Here is a 15,968-nt window from a genome sequence, read left to right on the forward strand (position 1 = left end):
ACCATCACGTTTCCGACTTTGATAAGGATCGGATTGTAGCCTATCACGATTGCGGTTTATCGTATCGCGACACTGCTGCAGTGTTGGTCGAGATCCAATGGCTGTTAGTAGAATATGGAATCGGTGGGTTTAGGAGGGTAATACGGAACGCAGTGCTGGATCCCAACGGCCTCGTATCACTAGCAGTCGAGATGACAGACATCTTATCCGCATGGATGTAACGGATCGCGCAGCCACGTCTCGATCCCTGAGTCAACAGATGGGGACTTTTGCAAGACAACAACCATCTGCACGAACAGTTCGACGACGTTTGCAGCAGCATGGGCTATCAGATTGGAGACCATGGCTGCGGTTAGCCTTGACGCTGCATCACAGACAGGAGCGCCTGCGACGGTGTACTCATCGACGAACCTGGGTGCGCGAATGGCAAAACGTCATTTTTTCGGATGAATCCCGGTTCTGTTTACAGCATGATGATGGTCGCATCCGTGTTTGGCGACATCACGGTGAATGCACATTGCAAGCGTGTATTCGTCATCGCCATATTGGCGTATCATCCGGCGTGATGGTATGGGGTGCCATTGGTTACACGTCTCGGTCACCTCTTGTTCGCATTGACGGCACTTGGAACATTTCAGATGTCTTACGACCCGTGGCTCACCCATCATTCGGTCCCTGCGAAACCCTACATTTCAGAAGGATAATGCACGACCGCATGTTGCTGGTTCGGTACGGACCTTTCTGAATACAGAAAATGTTCGACTGCTGCGCTGGCGAGCATATTCTCCAGATCCCTCACCAACTGAAAACGTCTGGTCAATGGTGGCTGAGTAACTGGCTCGTCGCAATACGCCAGTCACTACTCTTGATGAACTGTGGTATCGTGTTGAAGCTGCATGGGCAGCTGTACCTGTACACGCCATCGAAGCTCTGTTTGACTCAATGCCCAGGCGTATCAAGGGCGTTATTATGGCCAGAGGTGGTTGTTCTGGGTACTGATTTCTCAGGATCTATGCACCCAAATTGCGTGAAAATGTAATGACATGTCAGTTCTAGTATAATATATTTGTCCAATGAACACCCGTTTATCATCTGAATTTCTTCCTGATGTAGCAATTATAATGGCCCGTAGCGTAAAATGTAAACAAAATTAAAATTTGGCGCCGAACTCACTGGTGGACAAAAGAACACTGACTGGGCTGGGACACACAACAACAACAATTACACTGTGTTTTGGTGCTTTTACGACCTTATTTGCGAAAATACGTGTTACATTTGCGTGTGCTGCACAACAACTCACCATGATGCTGCGAATAAGCCGGCCGGAGTGGCCGTGCGGTTCTAGGCGCTACAGTGTGGAACCGCGAGACCGCTACGGTCGCAGGTTCGAATCCTGCCTCGGGCATGGATGTGTGTGATGTCCTTAGATTAATTAGGGTTAAGTGGTTCTAAGTTCTAGGGGACTGATGACCACAGCAGTTGAGTACCATAGTGCCTAGAGTCATTTGAACCTTTTTTTTTGCTGAGAATAAATGGGCTTGCCACACGAAATCGTAAGTAAAAACGAATGTACGCCAGAAATATCGCGACAAACTAAATAGAGCATAAAATGATAGGTTAACGCCCAACAAAATTTCTCAACATCGTTTGGTTGCAGATGAGAAGCTACCTGTAATAAATAATGCACAAGTGGTCCTGAAAGATTATGCACACCAAGTGTAAAGGTATTAACAAAAGGAAACGAATTGTTGTTTGAACTAAATATCCACATAAATGTGTAATCACGTAGTAAAAAGGTTCACATTACACATTAAATAAAACTGAAACCCACTGTTGATGGCACAATGTTGCTGAAACGTGTTCGGAAACTTGGAAAAAGAAGTGTTTTGCATGACTGGCGGACCTCACATTGAACAATTTTAACTGTCAACACGGTAAACATAAGGAGCTGCAAATCCAAATGGTGAATAGACTGTATAATATTAGGGATAGGCTACGACACCTGGCTCATTCACTTCTAAAATACTCGCTACCTTTTATATCCTTCGCCTCTTACAAGTGAAGTCTTGTTTCTGTGGAAGTTGTGGATAACGCTTTACGCCAAGTATTTCACCGGTGAAACCTCCAGAATTTCAAAGATTGTAATACAGTCAACAGTGTGGAAAAATTTTCTATCTACAAATGTCGTAAATGTAAATTTGTGTTTTTTCAACTTATCTTCCAAGGTTAGTCATAACGTAAATATTGCCTCACGTGGTCCTTCATTGCTCCGGAACACAAACTGACCATCTTTCACGTTTGCCTATACAAGTCATTCCATTCTTATTCTGTGTCGGAGAAAATTAGGAATTTTTTTAACTCGTATTGGAAAATGTGTCAAGGTTCTGCGTGATGTCACTTTGTAAGTGTCCCGCAATGACGACCAGAACTTAAGAAGAGATCGACCGAGTGTTTATTGAGCAAGATCTTTCACAGGTGCGTCATATGTCCACTTATTCCTGCGATAAAAACTGATATCAGGGTGGCCTCTGTCTTACCGTTATATGAGGTTGAATAGCAATTAAACTCTTTTTGTTCTACTAATCTAAATAAGCAGAACTAAAACAATTTACTTGTTATTTAATGTTAAATTTGTAATTGTTCTACGAAGAAGTGACGGAAAAATCCATAAACAAAATCAGTTTTTGTTTCTTACATCATTACCACTTGGTGTCTCTCTGGATGTAAATATAATGAAAATTACCTTTTCTTTCAGAATATCGCCACTTTAAATATTTTTGCGTACTAAATACGTGAACAAGACACGGTCGCTGGTTTCCAGAGGTTACGTTATTACGAAAAGCGCTGGCAAGCTAGCAGGTAACTGTCGAGTCGCAGGCTTGCGCTGTAGTCGTTGTTGCGAAGTCGTAGAGAGATAGAGAGAGAGGGGGGGGGGGGGGGGCGCAGGATCATAGCAGAACAGAAAGTGCAGCTTGGTGGATATCGGAGGTGTCGTACACAGGCTTCTGTCAGAGATATTACGTGATATGTAACCTGGGGATGAAGGATGGCTTTTAAGATGACTAGATAATGGGATAACACTTCAGAAAAAGCAACGTATATTGGGTCTATCAACTGCATGTTCAGAATTATTGCTGAGCAAAGATTTCTTTGTGTCCAATAATATCTACGTGTTGGCAGTCACGAAGGACTATCAATCATGTATTCAGTATTATAATTAACCCTCCTTCATTTGGGTTAGTTAAATAATATTTTAGTAGGAATTCAAGAACACAAATTTTTGTAATAGAAATATTTGGTAGAACCAAGTATTATCGAGTACGATAATGCTAAGTTCCCTTTTGTGTTTTTAAAAGATTTTTACAGTACTTCGTTTTGCAATTTGTAGATATTTCACCAAACATATTCCACTCTTCAAAGAAACGCGTTCGGTAAAATTTGCATTGTCACACGTTGCACTCTTACGTGAATAATAATTATCAGAACCTTTCCCAAAGCATCACCTGAAAAGCAAATAATAATAATAATAAGGCAAACTGCAGCTCAGTGATATATTTCAGTCATTATTTGCAGCGCAGCCAGAGCAGAGTGAAATTATCCATCGCCAGGGAAAAATTTGCTCTAGGACCTAAATGAATCTTTTACTGAAATTCCATGCAAATTCAATAGATGTGTTTCTGTAAAAGGTCACATTCAAATTATGTAACTGTTAGTCATTATGAGTATTTTATGAATCATTGTTTTATGGAATCAGATTTACAGTCAGATGCGTTTCAGAATAATTAAAATACAATTTCTTAAAAAGTAATTTGCATTCTCATAAGTAGTTTTCAAAAAGTGGGGAATCTACACTGATACTGGATCTCAATCTACCGGAATTAAGAAGTCAGACAGTTTTGGGATTGTTAGCAAGTTAGCTGCACACATTTCAGCATGCAACAAACAACACTAAACAGATAAATTTTGACCTACTTTTTCTTTTCAGGAAAACCTGTTTCAGAATATAATTTATCTCGTTTTTACTTCTGCCATTATTTAAAAAAAAAAAAAAAAACGGTTGAAATGGCTCTGAGCATTATGGGACTTAACTGCTGTGGTCATCAGTCCCCTAGAACTTAGAACTACTTAAACTTAACCAACCTAAGGACATCACACACATCCATGCCCGAGGCAGGATTCGAACCTGCGAGCGTAGCAGTCGTGCGGTTCCGGACTGAAGCACCTAGAACCGCGCGGCCACCGTGGCCGGCGCCATTATTTCAGTTACTCTCCTGTGCAAAGAGCAAATATAGGCTAACGGTTTTAATGTTTCGTATCTAATGTGATTTCCTCAGAATTTGAAAGAGTATACTATAGTAAAAATTGTCAATAGCTCTTTGAGTCTACGAATGCTATAAATGAAGTTTTCTCTCATTTCAGCCTTGTTTTAGAAGATAATTCATAAGAAACGTTTTACCCCGCGTGTTCCTACCTTTATACAAAGTCGAATGGATGTTTCCCCTATCGGCTTCACCAGTGGTTCCGTTCACACTAAGAGTATTTATGGAGTTCGTGATGATACTTTTACAGATCTTTTCAAGGCGCCCCTCCAAAAAAAAAAAAAAATAAATAAATAAATAAACCGAATGCTAACGTAAAAGGCGTTCCATAATTCTACACCAAGCTGACATTTGTCTGGCATGTAAGATGTAGATTTGTTTCTACAAACTTTCTTAACGTTTGTATGGTTTTCCAGTCATTTGCGACTCTCCATTGTTCCAGTTACCTATGACAAACTGTAACTGGAAAAGGAGCCAGTTCCTCCACGTGACTGTATTATCAGGTACATTCATTTGTCATTTAATTCCGCATTCACTTACTTTGCGTCCTTGCCGCTGTCAATAGGAGGAACTGGTTTAGGCCAGACACAATTAGTATTTCAGCTTTCATTTTGGTACCTTCCGTTTCAAGACGATCTGTTGCAACGACCTTTTATGTAGTAACCAACCACGTTCGTGTAACGTATCACCAACACATCGATTCCAAAGGTATTCGATTACGAAATTCCACGGATAAAAATTCAAAGAATGCAATATTGGGGAGCTCGTTTGCTTCCGCACCGAATATCTCCTCTCCATAGCCCACATTCCAACTCATCGTGTCGCTGTGTATCGAAGCAAGGCTGTATGGGTAACTGCTGGATGGCTAAAACCGGAATCGGATATCACAATGGAATACTTAAACCTTTTATGTCCCAATTGAGCAGAAAACATTCGTGTCATTTATTCGTTTCTAACATGGCACAAATTTCCAAATCTCTGAGCTTAGAAGCACAATGAGACAAATACCGCTAGAGATGATGCGGATCCGCCCGCCACCAGAGAAGTAGAATATATGAAGAAGCCACTGTTAGGGAGGTGCATCACACATACGCTTAGAAATATTTACGATTTTATTTAAATTATTTAAAAGCATATTTCTTGTGACATGATCATAAAATTCGAGAGGAAAGATTCGCGTTGCCATCAGAGATGCGGCTTTGCTGTTATTAGCTAGTCATTTGTCACTGTGTGCTATTAACAGCTTATTATAAGAAGTTCATGGGGTTTTCGTTACTGTACCTCGCAGTCAATTGCACCACAGAATGCTAAATGTTCGAATTTACAGACGGGACAGTTCTCGGACACTCGTGCTATACATGGGATCCAGTGATTTGTCACATACAACTTGCTAATGAATACTGCATGTCAACACTTGGCGATCCTCACCATTTCCGTCGTGCCCAACGTCTTAAAATTTACGTAAATGTGTGTGTTTCCGTCATACCTACTGAACATTAGGCAGCTTTTCATATGAGGGCTTAGTTAAAATTTGTAGATTATGTAATGAATGACTGTTTTTTAACTAAAAAATGCACGTAGTTTCCTTTCAGTGTACATGCATTGTCCAACGTTTTCAAGTTTGTAAATTCCATTACATACCGATCAGCGATTTTTTAAGGTAGATAAAGAGGATGTTCTAAGACTAAGCCGATAATGGTAGCAAGGTTTAAGGAAAAAGCAAGATTTTTCCTTAAGCTTTGTCAACAAAGAAAGAATGTTCTGCAACGTAAAGTAGTGCAAGATGCTTGAAATTAAAGAAAAGAAAGGTATTCGCCACAGAGAACATGTGCAAGAACCAAAGTGGAACTATAGGAATGGAGCAAGAAGAAAAAGGTATTCGGATACAGCCATTCCGTCTTTCACATATGCTGATCAACGTGTGTGCAGAAGAATCAAGAGAGAGGGGTGGTGTTCAGAAGTGAGATTCATATTTAGGGTAAAATATACCAATGTTAAATTCTATAAAACTGAGTTAGAATTACAGAGCCTATTGGACGGGATGAACAGCTTACTGAGCACAGAATATGGACTGAAATAGAATAAAGCATCAAGTAATACATAAATGATGTTAATGACAAATTTAGCCTAAAAATTGGGGACTATGTAGTAGTCGAAGTAACGGAAACGTCTCACCTTGGAAGGAGAACACCACATAACGGGCGACGCAAAAAGGATAGAAGGAGCAGACTGATACAAGCAAAGAGAGTATTCCTCTCTAAAACAAGTCTAGCAGCACAACCTGAAGGACGAATTAGTTAGAAAGTGCATCTAGAGCAAAGATTTGGATCCAAGTCAACCATGGACTGTGCGACGGTCCGGAAACGAATTTGTCACGTGATAATAGAAAAGGAAGCTGAAACTACACAAACTAACTACAGAGAAAGATAGTATGATAACACATCGGGAAATAACTTCCAGTCCATGATATGCAGCTGTAGAGATGAATATTTTAAGGTAAGGCAGACAGAAATAAGTACAGCAGGTGCTTAAAGATGCAAGATGTAGATGTTACTCTGAGATGAAGAGGCCGGTAAATGAAGGGTATCCATCATCGGAAGAAAAAAAATCTAATATCTGAGAAGTGGCATCTGTAAGTTCCGCAAACAAGGCATTAGCAGTTAACAGAAACTTTTCGATACAAGATGAACGCTTTAATTCACGATTTTCTTGAGATGTTAGAATAAGTCGAAGACAAAGGGTACTAAGTAACGTGAATAAAATGTATCAGCGCTTCAAATCTCTCAGTTTTCCCATCGAGAAAGTCACTTTATGGGCAGATGCTCTGCTACGGTTGTTCCAATGCAGGCCGCTTCGCACATAATTGTGTATAGTTCCTTTACTTGAGTAGTATAAACCTGTTATTATCTGCCCATTGAAAAATATCCAAAAGAAGAATCGGTCCAGACAGTTGCCATGTTCTTTCCTCCAGATAAAATCTGGTTTTTCCTTATTGGTTGAGAGACACCGACTTTCACCGTCTCACCCTATGTTATTTCCGTTTTTTCGTGGAATTCTGAGTTTATGTCCAATTTACAGTAATACATCTGCTCAACAAGAGATTTTTGGCGATACTGAGACGGTCCAGACACCGCTGAGAATTCCATCTTAGCATTAATTTTGGTCAGCGTTAAACAAAGCTCTCCCTTACATAATTCTTCAAGTGAATTGTTCATCACAATTTTTTCTGAAATTCTGATGGCATTAGCTATTGTGTGTAGGTTGAATCTCTGGTAGTCTAGTGCCACACGAAGCACACTGCAGATACTGGCGTCAAACGTAGGCGCACGTTGAAATGACAGTATTTTTCTACAGAGCATTTCCAGTTTTTTAAAAAAAGTGTCTGTTAGCAGGAAATGAACGCAGAACGACAACCTCTCCGCTTTTATGAAGGAGACATCACGTGATCAAAGCTATTCCGCAGATCAGGTGATGAGTCTGTATTGTTACAGACGCTGAATCGTGGAGGGTGGTTAGTAACATTTAATATCATTGCATTCGACCTCAGAATAGGATGTGAAATTTTCGTTAGCATAATGAATCAGAAAGCCACTGAATTTAGTTGAAAATTTTAATAGAATTTAATAAGATAATTAATTAAATACTTCATATCTACTTGGACTAAAGTACTAAAAAACGAAGTGAAATAATGATAAAATGAACTATACTGGTGCGGATTGTTTTTTTTTTCATTTCTTGTACGTAAAACAGGGATTAGAATATTATTGGAGACTATTATTTAATACTATTATCAGAGAAACATACAGTATACTACTACGCAGTAATCGAAAAGTTATCGCTCCCATGAAGCTGATTCTAGATTTTTTTCATCAATATAAAAAGAAAATACAGTGAAACCATTACGGATATCATAAAGCACAACAGTTCTGGTTGCATATCAAAGATCGAGATATAGTCAAGTTCTTCGCCACAGAACATTACGCTTTATTGGTGTCTCATTAAGGATGCTGTCAGGAAGAAAGAGAACGAGGGATTGACCTGTAATAGTATACAATCAGGACGAAAACGAAGAGGAAGATTAGTACGTTACGTAAAGCAACAGTTATAAAAAAAATGTTATAATCATACTTTCTTATGAACATTCAATATACAGGGTGAGTCACCTAACGTTACCGCTGGATTTATTTCATAAACCACATCAAATACTGACGAACCGATTCCACAGATCGAACGTGAGGAGAGGGGCTAGTGTAATTGTTTAATACAAACCATACAAAAATGCACGGAAGTATGTTTTTTAACACTAACCTACGTTTTTTTAATGGAACCACGTTAGTTTTGTTAGCACATCTGAACATATAAACAAATACGTAATCAGTGCCGTTTGTTGCATTGTAAAATGTTAATTAAATCCGGAGATATTGTAACCTAAAGTTGACGCTTGAAACCTCCGACGTTCAGTTGCGTGTTGTAACAAACACGGGCCACGGTCGGCGAGCAGCATCTGCAGGGACGTGTTTACGATGACGACCGTGTTTACGGGTGTGGCTGTAGTGCACTGTTGTGGTTTGGTCTAGCTGTTGCAGTGTCTGCATGTAGCGCTTGCTGCTATTGTTATTCTGCAATAGTCTCCGCACGCAGACCAACTGTAGTACACCGTGTTACCAGACGTCTGTGATAGTGTAGTGTTGTAGGAACTGTGACCATGGTATATTCGAACTCTGAAAAGGCGGAGATGATACTCATCTATGGCGAGTGTCGACGAAATACAGCTGAAGCCTGCAGGGTGTATGCAGAACGGTACCCGGACAGAGAGCATCCAACGTGCCGCACATTGCAAAACATCTACCGCCAACTGTATGCAACAGGTATGGTCGTAGCACGCAAACGGGTCCGTAACAGGCCCGTCACAGGAGAAGCGGGTGCAGTTGGTGTGTTAGCTGCTGTTGCCATGAACCCACACATGAGTACACGGGACATTGCGAGAGCCTGTGGACTGAGTCAAAGTAGTGTCATGCGCATACTTCATCGTCACCGCTTTCACCCGTTTCATGTCTCGCTACATCAGCAATTACATGGTGATGACTTTAATCATCGAGTGCAATTCTGTTAATGGGCATTTACAGAGAATGCGTTGCAGTTCTACCTGTTTACCGATGAAGCGGGTTTCACACACCACGGGGCAGTTAATCTACGGAACATGCATTACTGGTCCGTGGACAATCCTCGCTGGCTCAGAAAGGTAGAGCGACAGCGACCGTGGACTGTAAATGTATGGAGCGGAATCATTGGCGACCATCTCATTGGTCCTCACTTCATTGCAGGGGCCCAAACAGCTGCAATATACATTGCGTTTCTACAGAATGATCTGCCGACGTTGCTCGAAAATGTCCCACTGGAAACGAGTCGACGTATGTGGTATCAGCATGATGGTGCACCTGCACATTCCGCAGGGTGTTCGACGGGCGTTTCATAGGACGTGGGGGACGCATAAATTGGCCAGCCCGTTCTCCTGATCTTACACCTCTGGACTTCTTTCTGTGGTACGTTAAAGGAGAATGTGTACCGTGATGTGCCTACAACCCCAGAGGATATGAAACAACGTATTGTGGCAGCCTGCGGCGACATTACACCAGATGTACTGCGGCGTGTACGACATTCATTACGCCAGAGATTGCAATTGTGTGCAGCAAATGATGGCCACCACATTCAACATCTATTGGCCTGACATGTCGGGACACACTCTATTCCACTCCGTAATTGAAAACGGAAACCACGTGTGTACGTGTACCTCACCCCTCATGGTAATGTACATGTGCGTCAGTAAAAAATACCAATAAAAAGGTGTTAGCATGTGGACGTAATGTGCTGTTCCAGTCTCTTCTGTACCTAAGGTCCATCACCGTTCCCTTTGGATCCCTAAGTAATTCTGTGCTCTCCGATACACACGATCGAACAGCGGAGGAGTGGTACTCAAACGTCAAATTTAGATTACAATATCTCCGGATGTAATTAACATTTTACAATGAAACAAACGGCACTGATTACGTATTTGTTTATATGTTCAGATGTGCTAACAAAACTAACGGGGTTCCATTAAAAAAAAACGTAGGTTTGTGTTAAAAAACATACTTCCGTGCATTTTTTTTATGGTTTGTATTAACCAATTACACTAGCCCCTCTCCTCACGTTCGGTCTGTGGAATCGATTCGTCAGTATTTGATGTGGTTTACGAAATATATCCAGCGGTAATGTTAGGTGACTCACCCTGTATATGTTTGGTATTATTACCTCACATAGTGGAACTACGAAAGCACGTCAGTGTGCATCCTGAATGACGTACAGATGTTGTCTGCACGAACTAGCACCTGGGAGACACAAGAAATCCATCCACATTTTAATATGGAGTGAATCTTTGTGTGTCATCAGATACATACACGCTCCTTACCCTTCAATGTATATATTCTTTGCAGAAACAGTTAACCCTAAACCATTTTAAATTTAGTATGGGAGATTATAACAGCGCTGCATTGTAGAGAATAGTTAGCGCCAGTACTGTAACTGAGGTATGATGATGAGTCAGTAGTACTTTCCTATGGACAGCATCACTTATCGCCTTGACAGTCAATATAAAAGTTGCGTACCAGTCTCTTATGATTATAAGAGAACAGTGTCACATCCGTCTCAACAAGCATTACAGTTCTGATCATGTCATGTCAGTGAAGTGTGAAAATAAGGACTCTAAGAGAAACATTTCTGATCAGAATATCTGGGGCTAAATTCTTATTTATTTCCGTTCCACAAGAGAAAACTGAAGCGACCACGCCCCCCGAATTCGTATTGATCGACATCTGCCAGGTTTCGCACAGCAGCGTCCATCTAGCGGCCTCAGCGCGAACTACTTGCAGCCCTTCAACATGTGCTGCCACCTGGCGCCCACCGTGCTAACCACTAGACTGGGGCGGTAGCGTAGTCCCCATTCCATTGGGCGCTGTAGCACTCATTAGGGGTGCCTCTTAGCCGGTAATTGCTGCCAAGTTCGCCTTGACGAATTTACTGAATTGCTCGTTTATACCGCGTCAAGTGCTCTCGTCACCTAATTGACGGGCGGTTCCCATCTTTTCACCAGCGAGTGGCACAAAACAAATCATAAACATTGCAACACATCGCTCACATTAATCCAATAATGGTCGGCTAACGGATTGCATATTTTTCTTTTTGATTTCGACAGTGCTGGAATGATAGAAACAGACGAGGAGTGGAGACGCTCTATGAAAATTTCAATGAACCTTCAATTATAGTTTAATTGGACTGTTACCAAAATATAAAACGGAAACCAATGTATCCATTTGTTGTGCTCAGCGTTATTCATACTACTGATTTACTATGGTGGTGCAGCTCCTTACATTCTCTTGATAGTGTACAAGCCATCGTCCGCATAATTGCGGATGCTTCTTATATCGCAACGCTGCTAAATTTACACTGCAGATATGCCTTGGAGCAATGTTATCGACTCCTTCTAGCATAAGCTGTTGAACCTATGCTGTATGTTGGACGTCAGTGCTAAGCGAAAAACTTTATTTGTCACAGGAGCCAACGACCTAAAAGTAAATCAACGTCCTACGAGACATGAAAGACAATTTTCCGCTCATAGGAAACTTTGACCTCTACTAGTAACAACATTAGACTCACTCCTTACCATTGACAGTTGCATTCAAACATATATTACGTCAATAACATTGATTTCGCCATTTTGCAATAAATGGCAGTATTGGGAAGTGGTGGTGCAGGCGGTAGGACGTATGGGTCGTGCACTGAGCTTAGGCTTTTGTAAACATAACGACATCAAAACAATAGTCGATTTGTGATTGCATCATAAAGTTATTCTCGATTGAATTTATCGACTTATGGGCTCTGTTCTTTCTGGTTTAATATGAACAAGTCTGCGGGTGAGACTCATAAAATGCTTAGTAAGACCTATGGTGAGGTACCTATTAGTGAAAGACCGTGCAGATAATCGTTTCCACTCCGCACGAAGAGTGTTGTTGACGTCGAAAAAGAGAGAAAGCTTTCTAAACTACTGAAACCGACGTTAACGATCACAAGAGATTGTACTCGAAAGCAGCTGATCAGTTTGAGCAGAGCACTGAAAGACAAACGGCCACAATACAGCGACAGACGTGGAAAGGTGGTTTTGCAGCATGACAATGTTCGACACCATGTCGCAAAATCCGCGAAAACATACTCGGAACCTCTGAAATCGAAGACCTACCCTACTCACCATATTCTCCAGACATTTCTTACTCTGACTACCACATTCCTCGATGTATGGTACACAGCCTGCTGATCATCTCTTCCGCCCATACAAACAATGATGATGATGTTTGGTTTGCCGGCCGGAGTGGCCGAGCAGTTCTAGGCGCTACAGTCTGGAGCCGCGCGACCGCTACGGCCGCAGGTTCGAATCCTGCCTCGGGCGTGGGTGTGTGTGATGTCCTTAGGTTAGTTAGGTTTAAGTAGTTCTAAGTTCTAGGGGACTGATGACCTCAGCAGTTGAGTCCCATAGCGCTCAGAGCCATTTTTGATGTTTGGTTTGTGGGGCCCTCAACTGCGCGGTTACCAGCGCCCGTACAAATTCCCAATCTTCACGCAATCCAGTCTCGCCACTTTCACGAATGACGATGAAATGATGCGGACAACACAAATACACATTTCCCGAGCGGAGGAAGTGCCCGACCCGGCCGGAAGTGGAACCCGGGATCCAGTGATTCAGGAGCAGCGAGGGCAAAACTGGAGTGATTCATGGTTTTCCTCAAAAGACGTTCAGTTCTTCCGCCGCGGGATTCATATGCTGGCCGAAAGATTGAAGAAAGTAGTGGCCAGGATGGCCTATACCTTCAATCGAAAATTTTTTGTAAATTTTTTACAATAAAGCTTCGACCTTCTGGAACAATGGCGAAAGTTTTAGTCCTAAGGCTACATCGTCCCATTCTGATAACAGCTGGAAAATCTCGCTAGTCACTACTGCAGTTTTATGAGAAACTGTTTCTGCACAAGCAGTCCAAATGGTTCAAATGGCTGTAAGCACTATGGGACTTAACATCTGAGGTCATCAGTCCCCTAGACTTAGAACTACGTAAGCCTACCTAACCTACCGCAGCAGCACGGTTCCTGACTGAAGCGCCTAGCACCGCTCGGCCATAGCGCCCGGCCAAGCAGTCCAAGTTTCAGTGATTGTATTAATCTTTACTGACCTTACTTCGTTCTTGTGAGAACTGATGGCTCTCAATATCACGAGACTTTGGCGATAGGATGTGTTATATCTTGCTCCAAGCTGAAATATTCCAAGCTATTTCGCTTGCCCAGCACGGTTCCCTATTTTTTTTTACCGCGGAAGCGACAGCGATTCGAGAACCTCCCAAATTTGATCGTCATACGGCGCTCCAGAACCCTTTGTTAGTGTCTGACTCAAAAAGCGTACTCCAATCTACGGATAACCCTAAGTGGAGCAACAAAATAAAAAATCAAATACTAGAAATAACACGAAAATCATCGCTAAATAAACGAAGATGTATGAGAAACTCCTTTATGTGGACCGCAACTCATACTGGATTGGCTTAAACTGCCAAGTACGACGAATTTGCGAAAGAGGCCAGTGTTTCTGGTCCTGCAATGAGTGTCGATCTGCCGTTCTCCGGTTTCACGTTATGGACGTGGCAACTGGCCGAGGAAGAGCAGACAGAGGATTGACGCCTGACGTCAGTCTGCCTTAAAGCTGAAACTTCTTTATTTAAATGTGTGAATCTGTACTTAAATTGCCGAATGACTGAGAAAATGAGACTTCTGCCTTATTTGATTCTGAAACAGCTGAGTTAAACTAAACGTAGTGAGTCTACTTTCTCTTTACTTTTTCTTATCATGTCAACACTGACCCACAATATTCTAGCGCAACGCAATCTGACTACTCAAAAAAATTACAACCTGACGTCAAATAATTAATTTAAAAGAATTGCCTTGACTAAAAAGAAATCTTAACAATTGAAACGGTACAGTAGTTTCCGCTCTATAAGCAGCAGGTTTCGCTGCTCGCTCGCACCGGCAAATACAAACAGAGGCGGCTCCGCATCGAATTTTATTACACGACGCGGCCGGCGGCGGGTGCAACAGAACCCATGTGGACGGGTGGAAAGAAATGTGTCAGGCTTCATAATGCGTATTTATATGTGTCGTCTATTATGCATTTCTTGTACGTGAATGTGAATCTGCACATGAACTTTCCTAATCCTCCTCACACCTTTCCGTAAAGCGTGGCCAAATCTTTGTTGGGAAGTAGTTCTGTAGTGTAGTAGTGCCAACCTTACTCCTGGGTAGGGGATCAGAGAGACAGCACAGGCAGGTAAAAGTCAAAGACTTCCCAGTGTCACAAGATTTTGGGTGGAGAGGTTGGTCATGGCCAAGTGGTTCGGCCACCCCCTCCACCGGGGCCCAGGAAGACCTCCGGGTGCCCGCCATATTCGTGGAGGGGTGTTACAGAAGACGGGTAAGTGAGCAGACGTAACCTCAGTGCGTCTGTCTCAATGTTCACGCATGGAAGAGAGGTATTTGAATATTTGTACTAATTATTTTATTTCCAGCTTCGGATTGTGTAAGGAAATGAATGATCTCGTTAATTTAGGAAATTTGACCCCCTGTGTTAATGTATTTGGTCCCCAGTTTGCCCGTTATCCTCCTCACATAGTGAATGTCATATGTAAAATATTGGGAGACTTTGGTGGTATACATTTGGCCAACGCAATTCCGTCTTACCCGTAGAAATGTGCGTGCAGATTAGTATATAATATACCCGTATATATTGTAAAATTGTAGTATCTGTAAAACGAAACAATTGCTGCAATCGCTGTAAAGTCGAGTGATAATGTTTAAAATAAATAGGTAATCAACTGTCATCAGTCTTTAACATACCTTAAAAATCACAAAGAAGTCAAGTTAAAGAAATTTATTTAAAATAAAAGCTATAGAATGCAGGGACCCACACATCCGCATGTGAGCCCTCCTACCCCTTGCCTAGTATCGTACAGAAAGGACACGCTCTCTAGGTAGCGCTCTCAAGCTCCCCTCCCCAGTTATCCGTTGCGCAATTTTTCATTCAGAGCCTGACGACATCAACTTTCATCTGGCGTCCCTAGGCAAGGAGGTTAGACGGTAAACTTTCACAATAACCTACACATTTCATTAAGCACTTACCTCACAAAAATCTTCTTTACGCGAACTACTGCAATACAGCTAGCGACAATACTGCCAGCTAAATAAAAGATTCTAACTACTAAAGCCACCAACTACTAACAGGTATGTGGTTAGCAAAGGAAGATTTTGTTGCAAACCAGATAATGTATTTTTTACCTTAATAATGTGACATCCAGTGCAAACACGAATATAAATCGTTATTGACATCCAGTACAAAGATATATAATCCTGAATAATTTTCAATCTACAAGTCGGATACTTCTAGATCGTTGGCCTACGCTAACACTTCAGACCTCTATCCTCCATCAATGCTACCTTCTCACACTTAACATCCATCACTGCTGGCTGTTCAGCTCCAGCTGTCCAACAGTACTTCTAACCCTGCTGGAGAGTAACTACTAGCTG

This window comes from Schistocerca serialis, chromosome 4 (assembly GCF_023864345.2).
Source record: "Schistocerca serialis cubense isolate TAMUIC-IGC-003099 chromosome 4, iqSchSeri2.2, whole genome shotgun sequence".
Classification (NCBI taxonomy): Eukaryota; Metazoa; Arthropoda; class Insecta; order Orthoptera; family Acrididae; genus Schistocerca; species Schistocerca serialis.